Genomic DNA, 15,030 nt, shown 5'->3' on the forward strand with positions numbered 1-15,030 from the left:
TGGTCATATGCGAGGCCACCATTATTTTATGCATTCATTCAAATTTTTCTCATTTTGCATGAAGTTACTTTGGTTTTAAATTCCCCGGGTAAGTTTTCGAGGGAAATCTTTGCCTTGCCATTTAAATATTAAAGTAACTAGAACTTTAGGGACATGCGGCGGTATTAACTGTTTCTCATAAGGTTAAAAAGTCTTGGGTATTTGCAGACTTAGCCATTATTTTAAACTCAGATCACATTTAAATGCAAAGGAAATCAATCGTCAAATCTTCTTATGTTCTTCAATGCAGACAGAAAATGAAAACAAAGAAGGCTAAAGCATGCGGTGGCAAGCTAGGAAATACTCTTTTAGAGCGGAAAGTTCCAGGCCCAACGTGGCCATAACCATTTTAGACCATCAAAGTTTTACAAGGACTGAAATATTCCACATAAATACTTAAATCCAACCGCACATCTGCTGTTAGGAAACTGCTGCTTTTACATCGGACCTAATCATGAAAGAAAGTATAGAGGTGAGGAATCTATCCTTCTCAACTGGTCACATTTTGTCTTTTTTCGCGACGAACGGCTTGAATAAAACTTTGGTAGACATTTTCTAATTTTCTGGGCATGCCTATGTAGTATAATATCGTTAATATTGGTATGCATGTAAAAATAATAACATCTGGGAAAATAGTATGGTGTAATTTTCAATTTCGAGGAAGATACAAATGCTGAACAACGTTTTAATAAATTAATTTTGAAAACAGAAAAATGTTTGGATAAATTTATAGATTTTGTAATGATTCTGGATGTGGTATGTTGAAGTCTTCGCAAACTGTTGCGCTTAAGCGTATCCTCCATTAGTTCAATGCGTCACTTTTTCCAGCCTTTCATTTAGCATTGCGTTTGAAATTTTTCTATGCATGCCAAACTATGTATTAGATACCATGGGCGATTACGAGTTTTAATATATCTCCTGAAAAAAATATTTTTTGTGTCAGTCAGCGGTATGCACGGACAATGTTATTTCCAAGAAAATTGCAATCTCTTTTATCCTAGAAAAAACCCTACCTGAATACTTATTTTTGGTCAATATATTCTCCATATTCTTCATTTATGTTTGGTATATACATTTACATTTAATTATAATAATACCTATATCGTCCTTGGTATGACATAGCCAGATTGAAATGAACTACGTAGAAACTACTCTATCCGGTTACCTTCACGTTGCAGATGGCTTTACGGTTACGAATTGAAATACACTTTTATACACGTTCGATATAAATAAACACAGCGAGTGCTTGGAAAGACAAAAATAAATATAATTTTTAAGAATTCATCTCAAAAAATGACTGAATATCTCTGCAGGATAACTAAACTAGAACATGACGGTTTCTCAAAAAAAAATTAAAACGTCCATTTTAATTTACCTTTTATTTCCAACGCTGTATTTTTTTCACGAGATGTGTGTCAAGGTAAAAGTTAGGTTTCTGATTCATGGATCAATATTTAGAGGTACCACCGTCCACCGTGATCACAGCACATCATTATTTTTACTCACATAGAGTCAGAGAACAAAGGAGCAAGAAACGAGAGCGCACCATATTCGGATAGTACGACTGAAAGCAATAGAGAAAGAAAGTTCTCGTGTGGAAATATTTCTTGTGTGGAGGGATCAAAATCCTCGGAAATTTAATCGTGTACCACTAAAACTAAAAATTTAATTGATATGCAATATTTTACTTACTAATATCTTGCCTCAACAGAGATCCACAAGCAAGACAAGTTTAATAAAGCATTTAAATAATCAATAAAATACCTTTAAATGCACAATTGTCTAAAAACGAAAGTTCCAAATACTGATTCATCATTTTTTAATGGATCAGCAAAGTAAATGGCGGAGACAACTTTCCCGCTTACAAGTGGAAACATTGGAGGCAAACCAGAGCTAAGATATAATTACCTTTTTACTTAAACCTTGCTTTTTATCTCTACCAAAATACCTTCTTTGAAGTACTACCCTTTCGCAAAAAATCACGTAGAACCGAAAAGTATTATTGATTGGTGATACAATAATTCAGTCACATCCAGCTCAGGCAGCATACACTTTTTCATAGCAATGAAGGAAGGGGATGATTTTGGGAACCGTATATTTAATTCAAAATTTAAAATTAAGTACGAACAGATAGATTTTCTACAAGCATGCATATCCTTTAAAAGCGTTCAATATCCTTCCAATCTTTCAATAGTTGTGTACAAATGTATGTCCTGCTGCTCCTCAAAATGTAATGATAAATATATTTCAAAATGTACTCATAAATACCTGTAGTGATAGTGCATATGAAAACTAAACTTGAATTATTAAATTAATTTTTATATATCTCAATTATAACAAAATTGTCATATTGACCTCGATTTCCGCAAAGTAATGAACACGTTTTAATAAGTTAAGAGATTCTGAGGTTATGATAGGAGTCGGTCACTCTGGTAATCTTACAGAAAAAATTTAAACCAGAAACACTTGCCTCCGAAGATACATACATTCAATTTTTACCACTCTCCATGTACGGCAAAAACAATGGAAATATCGTGGAAATACCAACTGTCACAAAAAAGATCTACCTTGAAGACCTATATGAAGACAAAGCGTTAACCTGTATACCTCATTTGCTTTTTAAAGAAATAGGAATATATAAAATACGGCCATTTAAATGATCTATAAAAGAGCCTATTTGATTAAAAGCCTAACTCCGGAATTTGGTATCGATTTTAGGCAAAAATTCATTCCCAGCATATTGAGGACACAAATTTAGGTTATGGAAAACTGCATGCATTTTGGATATAATTACTTCCAAGTCTTTCAAAAAAAAGAACATGCATGTTTGAATGAATTGTGGTATCATATTTTCTCAATGAAGCATATTAAATTCATTAAAGTTGGGAAGTCTTTGTTGATCCTTGATCAAAAAAATAATTTTATATTTTCAAACGATGCACCCAAGTTATTAAGATATTTTCATATAACCTTCAGTCCTTAAATCTCTTTGCAGTGTAATTTCGATAAGGTATTTAATATTTTTCATCCCAGCATCGGTTATAGCGCACTGTCATATCAGTATTTACCTTAGTAACATTGGAATGTTTCATTATTCTGTGGTGGAGCATCGCTTTCCGCATTCCAAAAACCCCCATTATTTTCCAAAATTATGTATTCCCTTGAATCTAATACACAAGCTGCCAACAGCCAAATCGAAATTTAAAAAAAAATATGAGAAAAAAAACACCCTACGACGTCATTTTTTGATTTCCTCACGCTCCTTATTTCTAAGTTAAATTTGTTCAAACGACTACACAACTTTCTCTAACATTCTTTAACCCGTTTACTCAGGCCGGTGTCACTCATGAATGATATCCGTGACCAATCATAAGTAATCATCACTTTTTTGGAGGCTTTCTAAGGTTTGCTGATGGTTTGCTTCCTTTTTTTTCATTGCAGGCTAAATTTTAGCTTCCCAGTCACTCCATCGGATTTTAAGAACGCAGCATTTCCAACGTTATTATTCTTTTGGTTTGTAAATTAAGCGAATAGAATTAATGGAACTTTGTGTGAAGACCCGTGGGCAATAAAACTCTTTCCATCAGAAAATTTAATAGAAATACGACTGCAAACTGACTAGAAATAACTTAAAGATTCCGAGACCCGGGGCTGGCTACGGGTGTTGAAGACCAAACGGTCTGATATGATGAGATATGAGGGGTTAATACGATGGATAGGAGGAGATGGAGATTTGTGGAACACTATAGGCCAGAGAGGGACCCAGTTACATGATGAATATAATGGAGTAGAGAATGAAGGAGAGGTCCCCGAAAGAAGACCAAGAGAAAAGTACTTTGGACAGATAAAGAAGGATAAAAGGGAGAAGGCTGAGAATACAAGCATAGGAGTAAGGAAACAATTAATCATATGCTACACATGGAGTATGATTCTCCAAGGAAGTGAGGCTTTGACGTTTACAGTAGCAGAGAAGTCAGGAGTGGAAGCATTCGAATTCTGGTGCTACTGAAGAATGATGATGATAAAATGGATTGACCGTGTAAGTAACGAGGAAGTGCTAATATGAGCGGAAGAAAAGAGAAGCCGCCTAAAACTTTAAGCAGAAGACGGGACAACTTAGATGGCCATATTATGAGGCATAATGGCTTGATGAAAGCAATCGTAGAGGAACAGAAGAACAGGGGAGAAGGGCAAGGGACGGTCCCGAATGGGTTACATAGGACAAGTTATAAAGGATGTAAAAGAGAAGAAATACGTCGCAATAAAAAGGCTAGCGAACTGGAGAGCGGAATGGAGAACTGCGTCAAACCAATCATAGGATTGTTGACTTATGATGATGATGACATGAGAGAAGAACATGTGGGAACTGAAGGAACTCTCTAGAATAAGGGAGAAGTGAAGGGCTGCAGAGTACAAAGCTTAGAATTGTAAAAGAATACATAAGAACCTTTCTGGCAACCTCTCCTTACTTTAAGTACTTCTGTCTTCAATTCTCAGTTAGACCTACCCCCTTTCGATCAAACTAAAACACCAATAACCAATTATTTATTCTTCCTCTCCCTTGTTCACCTATCATTCTACCTTCTAACACTAACACCCCCTCCCTACTTAGTACTCGCTCCATCCATGCCTTGTCTCTTCCGTATATCATCTAAAATCTGCCTTTCTTCACCACACGTCCAGCACTTTGTCATTTCTGCTCCTCTACGCCCACTTCACCTTCTCCATTCTTCGCCACACCCACATCTCGAACGCCTCAAGCAAGAATGTATGATAGAAAAGTACGAAGCTATGCAAGGACTAGCAGATTAGGGGAGCGGAAAGGAGGGCTGATTCAAATCAATCTTAGTATTGATTAACTTATGATGACGATCTTCTCTCGCTCTCCTTCCTCAATGTTCACGTTAGAATACAATAGAAAGATGTCAGTCTGGACACTTGGGAAAATTTGTGAGTTGCGAGAGGGTTTGTTTTTCCCTGCATTTAGGCCCGACACTCTCTAGGCGAGGAACGTCGCGTCCGTATTTCTTGTCCAGTCCCGCGCTTACCGGTCTCAACCCGTAGGAGTTGGCCGCAGGTCACGCCGCTTTGCGACGGCCTATCGCCACAACTCGCGCCGACACACCCGTGAGGAGGGCGAGATGCAAAACTCCGGCGAAGGGTAGAGAAAAGAAGGCGATTTATGCCCGGCGTCCATCCCTCGTCCCAAAGAACTGCGGTGGGGAACGGCAGTCAGATAAAAGGCCAGTCAGTTTCCCAACACACACGGGGCGTCGCGTCGTGACTAATGCCACTCCCGGATCTCCGCGGCCGATAAAAGTGGACGCTCGGGGGAGGTTTATGCTAAAGAGGAGAGGAGACGATGGACGCACTGCCCCGCACGTGCGGGTGATAGGCGATGTAGGGGATCCCTTGGCGTGGATGCGAAAGCATTGCGGTAAAAAGTGAGGATGCACGCACGAGGAATATAGAAGGCGCTGAAAGCATCGTTTAAAAAATGGCGCCAAAGAGTCGGAGAGTGACGTCATTCAGAAAGAAAATGACGTCACTTATCCTAATTCCCCTTTTTATACTAACCTCGCAATGATAAACATATTTGTAATACTAGCCGATAATTAGTACTAGCTTTATATGACAATGCATGCAAGTTTATGTATTGTTTTCTGTTTATATCATACATACTGTGTGAATACATTTCGTAAAAATACCTACCGCAAAATAAACAGGGAGTGACGTCATTCAGAAAGAAAATGACGTTACTTATACCAATTCCTTTTTCTTATACTAACCTCGCAATTATAAACATATTTGTATTACTAGCCGCTAAGTAGTGCCAGCTTTCTCTGTCAATGCATGCAAGTTTATGTATTTCTTTAAGTTTATAACGTACATATTGTGTGAATGCATTTCGTAAAAATACCTACCGCAAAAGAAACAGGGAGTGGTGTCATTAAGAAAGAAAATGACGAAACTTACACTAATTCCTCATTTTTATACTAACCTCGCAATGTTAAATAATGTATTACTAGCCGTTAACTAGTGTTCAGCGTTATATGTCGGTGTATATATGTTATGCATTGGTTTATGCATATATCATATACGTTGTGTGAATGCGTTTCGTAAAAATACCGCCAAAAAAAAAACGGAAAGAGATGTCATTCGGAAGGAAACTGTCGATATTTATAGCAATTCTTTTCTTATACACAAACTTCGTAACGAGAAGCATATTTGTACTTCTAACACATAAATAATTTCAGCTTTCTTACGATTGCATTCGTGCTGTATTTTGAAAACGCATTTTGTAAAAATGTCAGCAAAGAAACGGAGAGAGACGTCATTCTGCAGGAAAATCACGTAGCCTCTATTTATCCTTCAGTGTAATATTAACCTTGCAATATTAGTTAAATGAAACATTGCAATTTTTCCGCACCATTTATTCGAAGACGATGCTTTTCGATGTTACAGCAGTATTAGTAACAACGAAGCCCGTCGTGTTCCAATTAAATCTGTGGAAATATTACAATGTTTTATTTAACTAATATAAACCACATCTTACAGCATTTCATACAAGATAACCTTGAATCGATGAACACAAAAGATTAAAGAACTTTTGCTTTCTATAAAACCACGTGCGTGCTGTATTAATGCGTTACATGCATGGTGGGAGCTATCACACTACGCATGTTATTATACACGCATTGCCGGTGTTTGTCGAAAACCATGAAATGCGTATGAAGCGTATTCCCTACTGTAAGCTTGAGGGCCGTATTCTTAGTTGACCCTACATATCCGTCCCTACATAACAAAAGGCCCCTACATGCGTTTCTCAGTCGACCCTACATAAGTGGTGGGGGGTAATTCCGTCGTCAAGTTCTCTGAGATGACGTAGATGATGGCGCAGTGCTAATTTTACACTCTGGTGGTGTAATGGAACTAACTATGAAGCTAAGAAAAGACGACCGAAAATTTATGACCGAGCATATTGTTTGGTAGGGTGTAGGACTGGTTCAGCTACCCTACATCAAGTAGGGCCCGTTTAGTTACAAAAACGGCCATATGTAGGGCTTGATGTGGCGTATGTAGGGCGAGATCGGTTTATGTAGGGGCTGATGACGTATCCAGGGTCGGTTGGCCCTACAGGGTCGACTAAGAATACGGCCCTAAGCCTGAATAACACGATCATTTTTTCCGTCCTTAAGAACAATAGCTCAAGTGATAGCTTTTTAAGGACCAAAGGAATGCTCGCTCGACCCATTATTTTATGGATCACACGCTCATTCCCACCGTCCCTTTTTCCATCGCTTTTTCCGTCACTTTCCGTTTTTACAACTGTCATTCAACTTAAAACCTAAGCCTGGCGTTCCAATCGCTGTTACCGGCCGTGCGTTCTGATTGGTTTAAGGACGGTAATAGCGACTGTTTCAGCGATGGAAAAAGGGATGCGATTTCCATCCCTCGAGCCATCGTGGAAAATAATTACGTCAAACGGTCATTTTTTCCACCATCATTGAAGCGATCGCTGGAGCTGTTCCTGGGAAAGGATAGAAAACGTGATACTGTGATTCAGGCTATATGATTAGTCAGAGGGGGCTTTTAGGGCATTACAAAGAGATAGGTGCAAGGGAAGAAGAATCTAGCCATTCATTCCTATGTATGTATATAGGGCACATTGAAGTAAGCGACTTAAAACAATTTCCCTCGTACCTTACTCAGTGACAAGAATAACTGTAAAAAGTACTTTTTGTGGATCGGCGAGGAGTATTCAAACATAAAATCTTAAGCAATGACAGTATCGATTGAGAGAAGTGGAGTGACCTTACAATGGAAAACGAGGTCATATGGCTCACTGCCTCGAGAATTTAGTGGACGCATATGAAACCTTATGAGATCAAAGTTTACTTTTGCAATACAGTCATCCGATTCCTTCACAAAATGTCGCTGGAACGCCTATTGAGTATGATCTTTAGGGTTTTACGGGGACTCTTACATGCAACGACAACCACACACGCATCTTATACAGCTATAGTGAATTATCTCGGAAATTTTGAAGAACGTCTCCACCATATCTTTTGATGAATGAAAGAAATAACTTTTTTGTCCCCAATAAAATGTATTTGGGACCGTTTTCTACTCATTATGTCATCTTTGAATGTCAATTTCAACGTTAATCAGAAGATAAATTCTCATAATTGTATATAAATACTAATGCACAAAAATGGGGAAACAGCGGTATCGGTAGGCCGTAATTAGAGGGACAAGTAAGAAAGGTGGTTTAGTGAAAAAAGAAGTGACTGGTGTGGTGAAGTTGCAGCAATACTGCCAAAACACCTGTGATATTGATAGAAAATCCCATATATACAGACAAAATATATTACGCCGGTGTGCGTTGCAGAAAAAACGATATATAGTTAGTTTGGTACACAAATAAAAAGGGTATATCCTCGTTCAATCCCCCGGACAGGCTCTTAAGGACTATTCGGGGATCGTATTGGTGTGGTGGCGGGAGTTTTGGCTTCCCACCCAGTGAGCTCAGGTTCAAATCCCGGTGGTGGCAGAGAATTTTCAGAGACTGCCCGATCCCTGCTTGAATTTTGTGTGGAGGACATTACAAGCGCAACACTACGTCCGTAGGATAGGACATTAATCCGTGGTCCTCATGGCGACTTCCTTTATGCTAGTTAAGATCTAGTTACACGTTAAATTAGCCCGTAATAGTTGCTGTGGTTTTAGTAGTAACGATTTTAGTGGACCGTAGCGGAACATGCCCAGATGCATGAACCAAATTAAAACGTATTCAACTTTCAGTTCATGCATTTGTGCGATTTCATGATTGCAATGTACATTTTTGCATTCATTATCGCGTTCACACACTCAGACATTAACTCGCTCGCATGTAATGCGTAACCTGGCTCACAGTCTATGATTATGCATTCCTAGTAAGAAGGCGGAAGAGTCTGGGAGTCGCCTGGCGTGTCGCCGGGGGTACACAGGTCTTCAACCCGGCGCACCCAACTCCATCTAAGTCCATCGACGGCTGATTAGCTATTTTCCTTCCTATTCCCATCACCAGCTTCCTCAGTCGAGTGTGTGTCTGTCGTATGTATCACCTGATTGGAAGCTGGAATCGTAGATCTGAGACCTCTTACGATCGGTTAAGTGGCTAGTGTATAAATCGTGCCGTGCACGTCTCTCGCTAATGATTGCGCACTTCAACCCTTGAGTCATAAATTCCTCATCAGCTAATTCCGTAATTTCATCATCACACTAATTTGCGTTAATCTCACTTCCTCGCCTACACACTCACCAATTTACTCATTTTTCCCTACGCAGTCTAGCTACTGTACTTAAGGGCTAAGCACACGTCACGTGACTGGTTAAAGTGACATGTGCAATACGAATGTAGGCAATTTATTAGGTGTTTTTATCTCGAGTACATATCAAATTACAGATATTTAGGGATCTAGAAAACTTAGAAACAAGCGTGTAGACAACAGCCCGGGAGATAGAAATATTTTTCCATGTCCTTGTCTAGCCCATATTTTTAACCAGGAGTCCGTCGCTGTCAGTTTTTAAATAAATTAAAGGTTGATTTGTCTGTTTGGCTTCATTTTTCACTAAGGTCGCGCTTTATGTTGATCTTTTTTTCAATTGAAATACTATTTCAAATCACTTTACAGGTTCATCTTTTTACACGAACAGTGGAAGTGACAACAAATCTTATAAATTTAAGGTTGTTCAAATCATTGGAGAATAACGAATTAACTGAGCTGAGTAACTTTTGCGCGATAAAAATGAAGTAATATTAAATGTACAGCAGTAGATCTTGACACTCTGAAGAGAAATCTAATCATATTCGGTCATAGTAGGTCTAAGTCACATCTCAAATGGGAACAAATATTTTACAACCTTATTAACAAGAGTCTGATTTGTTAAGCACCACCAGCTGATTTCTTTAAAGTTTTTTAACCCCAGACATATCCCTACGCCTTAATTTAATTAAAATAATGCTCAGCGGTGGGTATTTGTTATGTATCAATGAAAGGGACCTTACGAATGATCATAAAGCAGTGTCCGCTTCAATTCAATTGGAAGGTATTTAACAAAACTGTACAATACTCAGAATCTCTGCCCGGGCTATCAACCAATCAGATCAGAGCCATCAGATCATGGTATCCCACATCGTATTGTAAGTTTTTTGTCCCATTATACTGAAATTATATACACTAAAACCATTATATAAATAATACAAAAGTAATAAAAATTAATACTATTAACTAATACACAATATACTTCAATTTGTTTAAACTGCTTAAAAAACGCTGAGTTCGATGAAAGAGAAAAAAAGTCATGAGCGATCGTAGTCATCCCGGAAATATTTTTGAAATAATAAAATATTATTTCAAATTCTTAACGTGAATTTAATATTGATCTAATCATTTTAAGCAGACATTCTTCAAGAGAACATTAACTTTTTCTCAAAAAGCTAAATTTGAATAAGATGAATAAAAAAACCCATATCTCTGTTGGATTTACCAACCAAGTCTCTCTTACTACGCTGCTGTCCCTGAATATAAATCACCTATGCATCAAAAAACGGCAAAATCAGCAGCGTAGTTGACGCACTGCCCTCAAAATGGCAGATAGCGAAACCGCGTTTGCCGAAATAGGGGAGGAGGGATGAGAGACGCACAGAGAGAGAGATAAACGCAGTCGAGGGTGGTGAAATAGTGGCCGGAATGGGTCGCTTTAAAAAAAAAAGAGAAGAAATAACGGAAGGGTTGAGGCAGGCGCCGCTAAAGAGGTGTTCCAGCATAGACCCATATATATGCGCGTACGTGCGTGAGAGATTCATTAGCATAAATGCATAATGCAGGGAATTTGCGGCGCGATTCATGCATTACGCTTCGGGACTGGTGGTGGTGGGGCGCAAGAGATGTGTCGTTGGGAACGGGTGAGAGTGTTGGATGATGGCGAAGAGGCCCTCGCCCGAAGGAAACGATAAACAGAAGGCATGCATGTGATGGAGGGAGTGACAAGGTGGTGGTAAAAGGGGTGACGCAGTTCGGGATATTGAGAAATTACGATGGCGTAATCTTACTTTCACCTTCTAAAGCATCGTACCTGCTTTCCTTGCGGGCCCACAGCAATCCTAAACATAGAATGTACAATACTCATACGCTGACAGGGGTGCCGACATACAAAAAATATTGGGGGTTCCAAACCGGGGATCATGCCCCCGGACATTTTATAACTTATGAGAAAGTTCGCTCTAAGATAATGACTTGGTGGTGTAACTGGCTGACACACCTGACCGGCAATCGGGAGATCCGGGTTCGAGTCCCGGCTAAGTCAAATATTTTTTCATGGCGAACTTTATCCGTCGGTGTATTTATAAGCAGCGAGTTTTAAGTTTTTTAAGCATTTTAGAAGAGTCATATGGTCAACATTAGAACTCTGATAACTCGAATCTCGATATCTGGACACTCCACAATCCTGACACATTTTTTCGACATACCTGTCGGACCTTCGACACACCGTCGAAGAAAATCGACAATCCTGACACATTTTTTCCTCACACCCATAACGAATTTTTGAGGGGGCTCGCCCCCCCCCCCCCCCCCCCCCCCAGGCTCCATGGAGTCGGCGCCAATACATACGCAGGTTTTATCTCAGGGTTCATTTATTCCACTGCAATCCTAAGATTGGTATTCTGCAGCCAGGGATGGCAAGTGAAACGAAAAGAAAATGTTTCATTTCGACCCGGAGGGAAACGAAAATACGAGGAATAGGTTTATTTTCCTTTCCACAGGTAATAAAAATCACCAAGGAGGTTAGTTTCGACTCAGGAAGAAACTTTACTCCCGGGAACGAAACTGAATAAATCGAAACTGCTGATCATAGTTAAGTTTCGGTCCCAGAAGTTGAGTGGAGGGGGATAAGAGGGAATAGTTTCGACCCATTTCGTATGACATACGTGTAGAGAGGTTAAGACATTGAGCTTAAAAATCGAGTGGCCAGTTTGCGTTCACCGCTCTCCTGTTAGTGGTAAATATATGAGTGCTCCACGCGTCTAATGGCGCAAGGCTGAAGGTCTATTTCATTCAACCATATCTCGTACTCGGTGTGTGGGTCAAAACTAAACTGTTCGAGGGTGAAGCACGTGGACCCTCCAGTGCGAAACATTATCTGCGTTTCGTTTCGTCCCAGGATTTTAGTTTAGTATCAAACCGAAGTAATTTTGACTCCGATTTCGTTTCGAACCAGACTTTAGCTCCCCGAGTTTAGATCCATTTCGTTTTGTTCTACATTTCGCTACCGGGAACGAAACTAATGAAATTTTACTGGTTTTGGCTTTCGTTTCGCTTCCATTGCAATCCCTGTCTGCAGCCCACCAATTCTCCCTTTGTCATGAGAATCTATAAATCCCCTATGCTCTTCTTCCTTTGGTCCCTCAATCTCTGCTCCAAGCACCTATCCGCGGAACTTCCTTGAAGAACCTTTAATTCTCTCCTCGGAAAAAGATCCTTTCTTTCCTCATGCCATTGCTAGGCCTTATGACATGTCCTATCAACTGTATCCTTCACCAGCACATGGAGTTACACATTTCTCTTTATGAATTTATTTATTTATATCACACCAAAAACAACACTAAGGCCTTTACATTGGGTTTATAAGCAAAATAAAATATGTAAATATAATTAATAAACATGTAAAAAATAATATTATGAATAACAACCATTTTCAACGTATACAATACACACAAAAGGTCGGTGTCAATAAGATAGACTTTTCACTTGGTTATTCAAATTGGAGCGGGAGTCAAAGGTGTCAAGAGAGGAAGAAGTATTTGAGATTGAATTGAAACTTTAAGGTAGGCGGAAAAAGAGGGATCCATGAGATACTGCCAGACGGAAATTGGGCTGGTGTAGAGCTTCATTCTTTTATTAAGTGGTATTTGGAGGAGGCGAATGATAGCCGAGGTCATTTGCGCCATGACGGAAGAGTAAGAATGGAAGGGTGGAGAGAGAGAGAGAGAGGGGGAAAAGAGGTGACGCCGCAGGGGATATTGAGAGATTGCGATGGCGTAATCTTACTTTCCCCCTCTTAAGCAATCCTATCTGCTTCTCTAACATGCTCACAGCCATCCTAAACGTAAAATAAACAATGTTCCTGCGTAGAATTTTTCTCAATATTCATTCATACTAGTGCAACCGTATCATTTGTAATAATTAAATAATATTTTTATTTAAATTGGTATTGTGTTCGCGTCCTTAACACTCTGCCCGTTTCTGGTTTGACTGCATCTCGCCGTGCTTAGCTTATGTGCTTGGCCGGTGCCCGGCAAGCGAGCCCATGTATGATTAATGCTAGGATGGTTGCTGCATGCTTGGTGTAGAATCACCGCGGCCACACACTGGGGTGGTGGCTTGACCAGTACCTCGTAGATGTAGAATCCTAAGGCCTGGTATTCTGAAGACCACTATTTCCCTATTCTCAAGGTGGTCTCCATAGATCTCCGATGTTCATCTTCCTTTGGTCCCTATATCTCGGTTCTAAGTGCTAATACCTGCGTCTTCCGTGAGGGTCTTCCCTCCTCATGCAAATACTAGGTCTTAATGTTATGATGAAATGAATGGTGGAGACTGATACTTTGAGGAAGGTCGTTGCAAGATAGGAAGTAAAGATACTGTGTACTTCCCCACATACATGTTTATTTACAAGTGCGTCAACATGGTTCACTGCACTGAAGCATCATGAGGACTTGTGAGGGCCATACATTCTTTTCTAGTTTTCTGTTGTCATAACTTTAAACATGATCTCTCCATTCATCGGATAGGTTTTCAATAAGATAACGATTCGGCCTAGAATAACAAGTTGGTAATGTATTTAATTAGATTTCAAAAGGTCAGCTGGGTCGTGCCGAGTGGTATGGAATATTATTTCATTATTTAGTTATAATCAGCTTCATACCGTGATAGTAATAACCTACGCACTTCCATAAAAATTACGACATTATTAAAGTAAACAACATCTGTTTCTCTACACGGCACAGCCTCTTTCTACGGTTATTTTATATGATACTTCGACCAATTTTAGGCACTGAAAATTCTTTAACATAAAATATAGGTCTATATCATTATTTTCTCAGATCAAGCCAATTTATATCAATAAGCAATAGAAATATTCACTCATAAAAATATCTTTAGGTCCGTCAAATTAAGTGAAAAGAACACATGAAGATGTAGACAATTTCCGTTCAAGTCTCACCTTCTTAGCATTCGTTCAGCATTGCCACCGCAACTGACACGTAATCACATCCATAAGCGGTGGTGTATTTTAAGGTGCAGTTCCTTGGCGCGAGAGGGATCGTCTATTTCACACCGACCACACCCTCCAGCAGACATCACCCTTCCTAGTGCTTTCCCCCCGGGCGCTTCCGACCTCAGGCTGACGGGTTTATCACCTGGAGGCTCTCCGACACGCCGAGGAGTATATTATCACCTCAATGCGAGGGAGAAAACCACGGAATCAGACGCGACAGCATACTGCACGGCAATAAGTAGGGAGTCCGTCCTTTGACTAGCTGACAGTGGATTGTTAGCTCGGGATGAGAAGTGTACGCCTTGATTTACTACCGGATACTTCGATCTCTATCATCTTCAGCCTTTCAAGTTTATCTAAGAAGCAATAAATTCAAATTGCAACTCGATAAGAATACACAAAACTTTGCCAGATAAAACTTAAGTAGGCACTCCATTGGTCTCTGCAAAGAATATTTGAATTCAAACGGAAAGGATAGCTTTCTTTTTGAATTTGTGTCATCTGGAACCGTTCCTATTCAAAAGAGCTAATAAATTAAATGATGGTGCGGTCTTTTTATAAATAAATACATAAATTTCATCTTCCTATTGATCACGATATGTTATCAACTGCTTGAGGAACTGTATCAGAGATTTATAAAAAATGAAGATAATCAAGCAATGATTTAAT

The sequence above is a fragment of the Ischnura elegans genome, chromosome 2 (genome assembly GCF_921293095.1).
Source record: "Ischnura elegans chromosome 2, ioIscEleg1.1, whole genome shotgun sequence".
In the NCBI taxonomy this organism is placed as follows: Eukaryota; Metazoa; Arthropoda; class Insecta; order Odonata; family Coenagrionidae; genus Ischnura; species Ischnura elegans.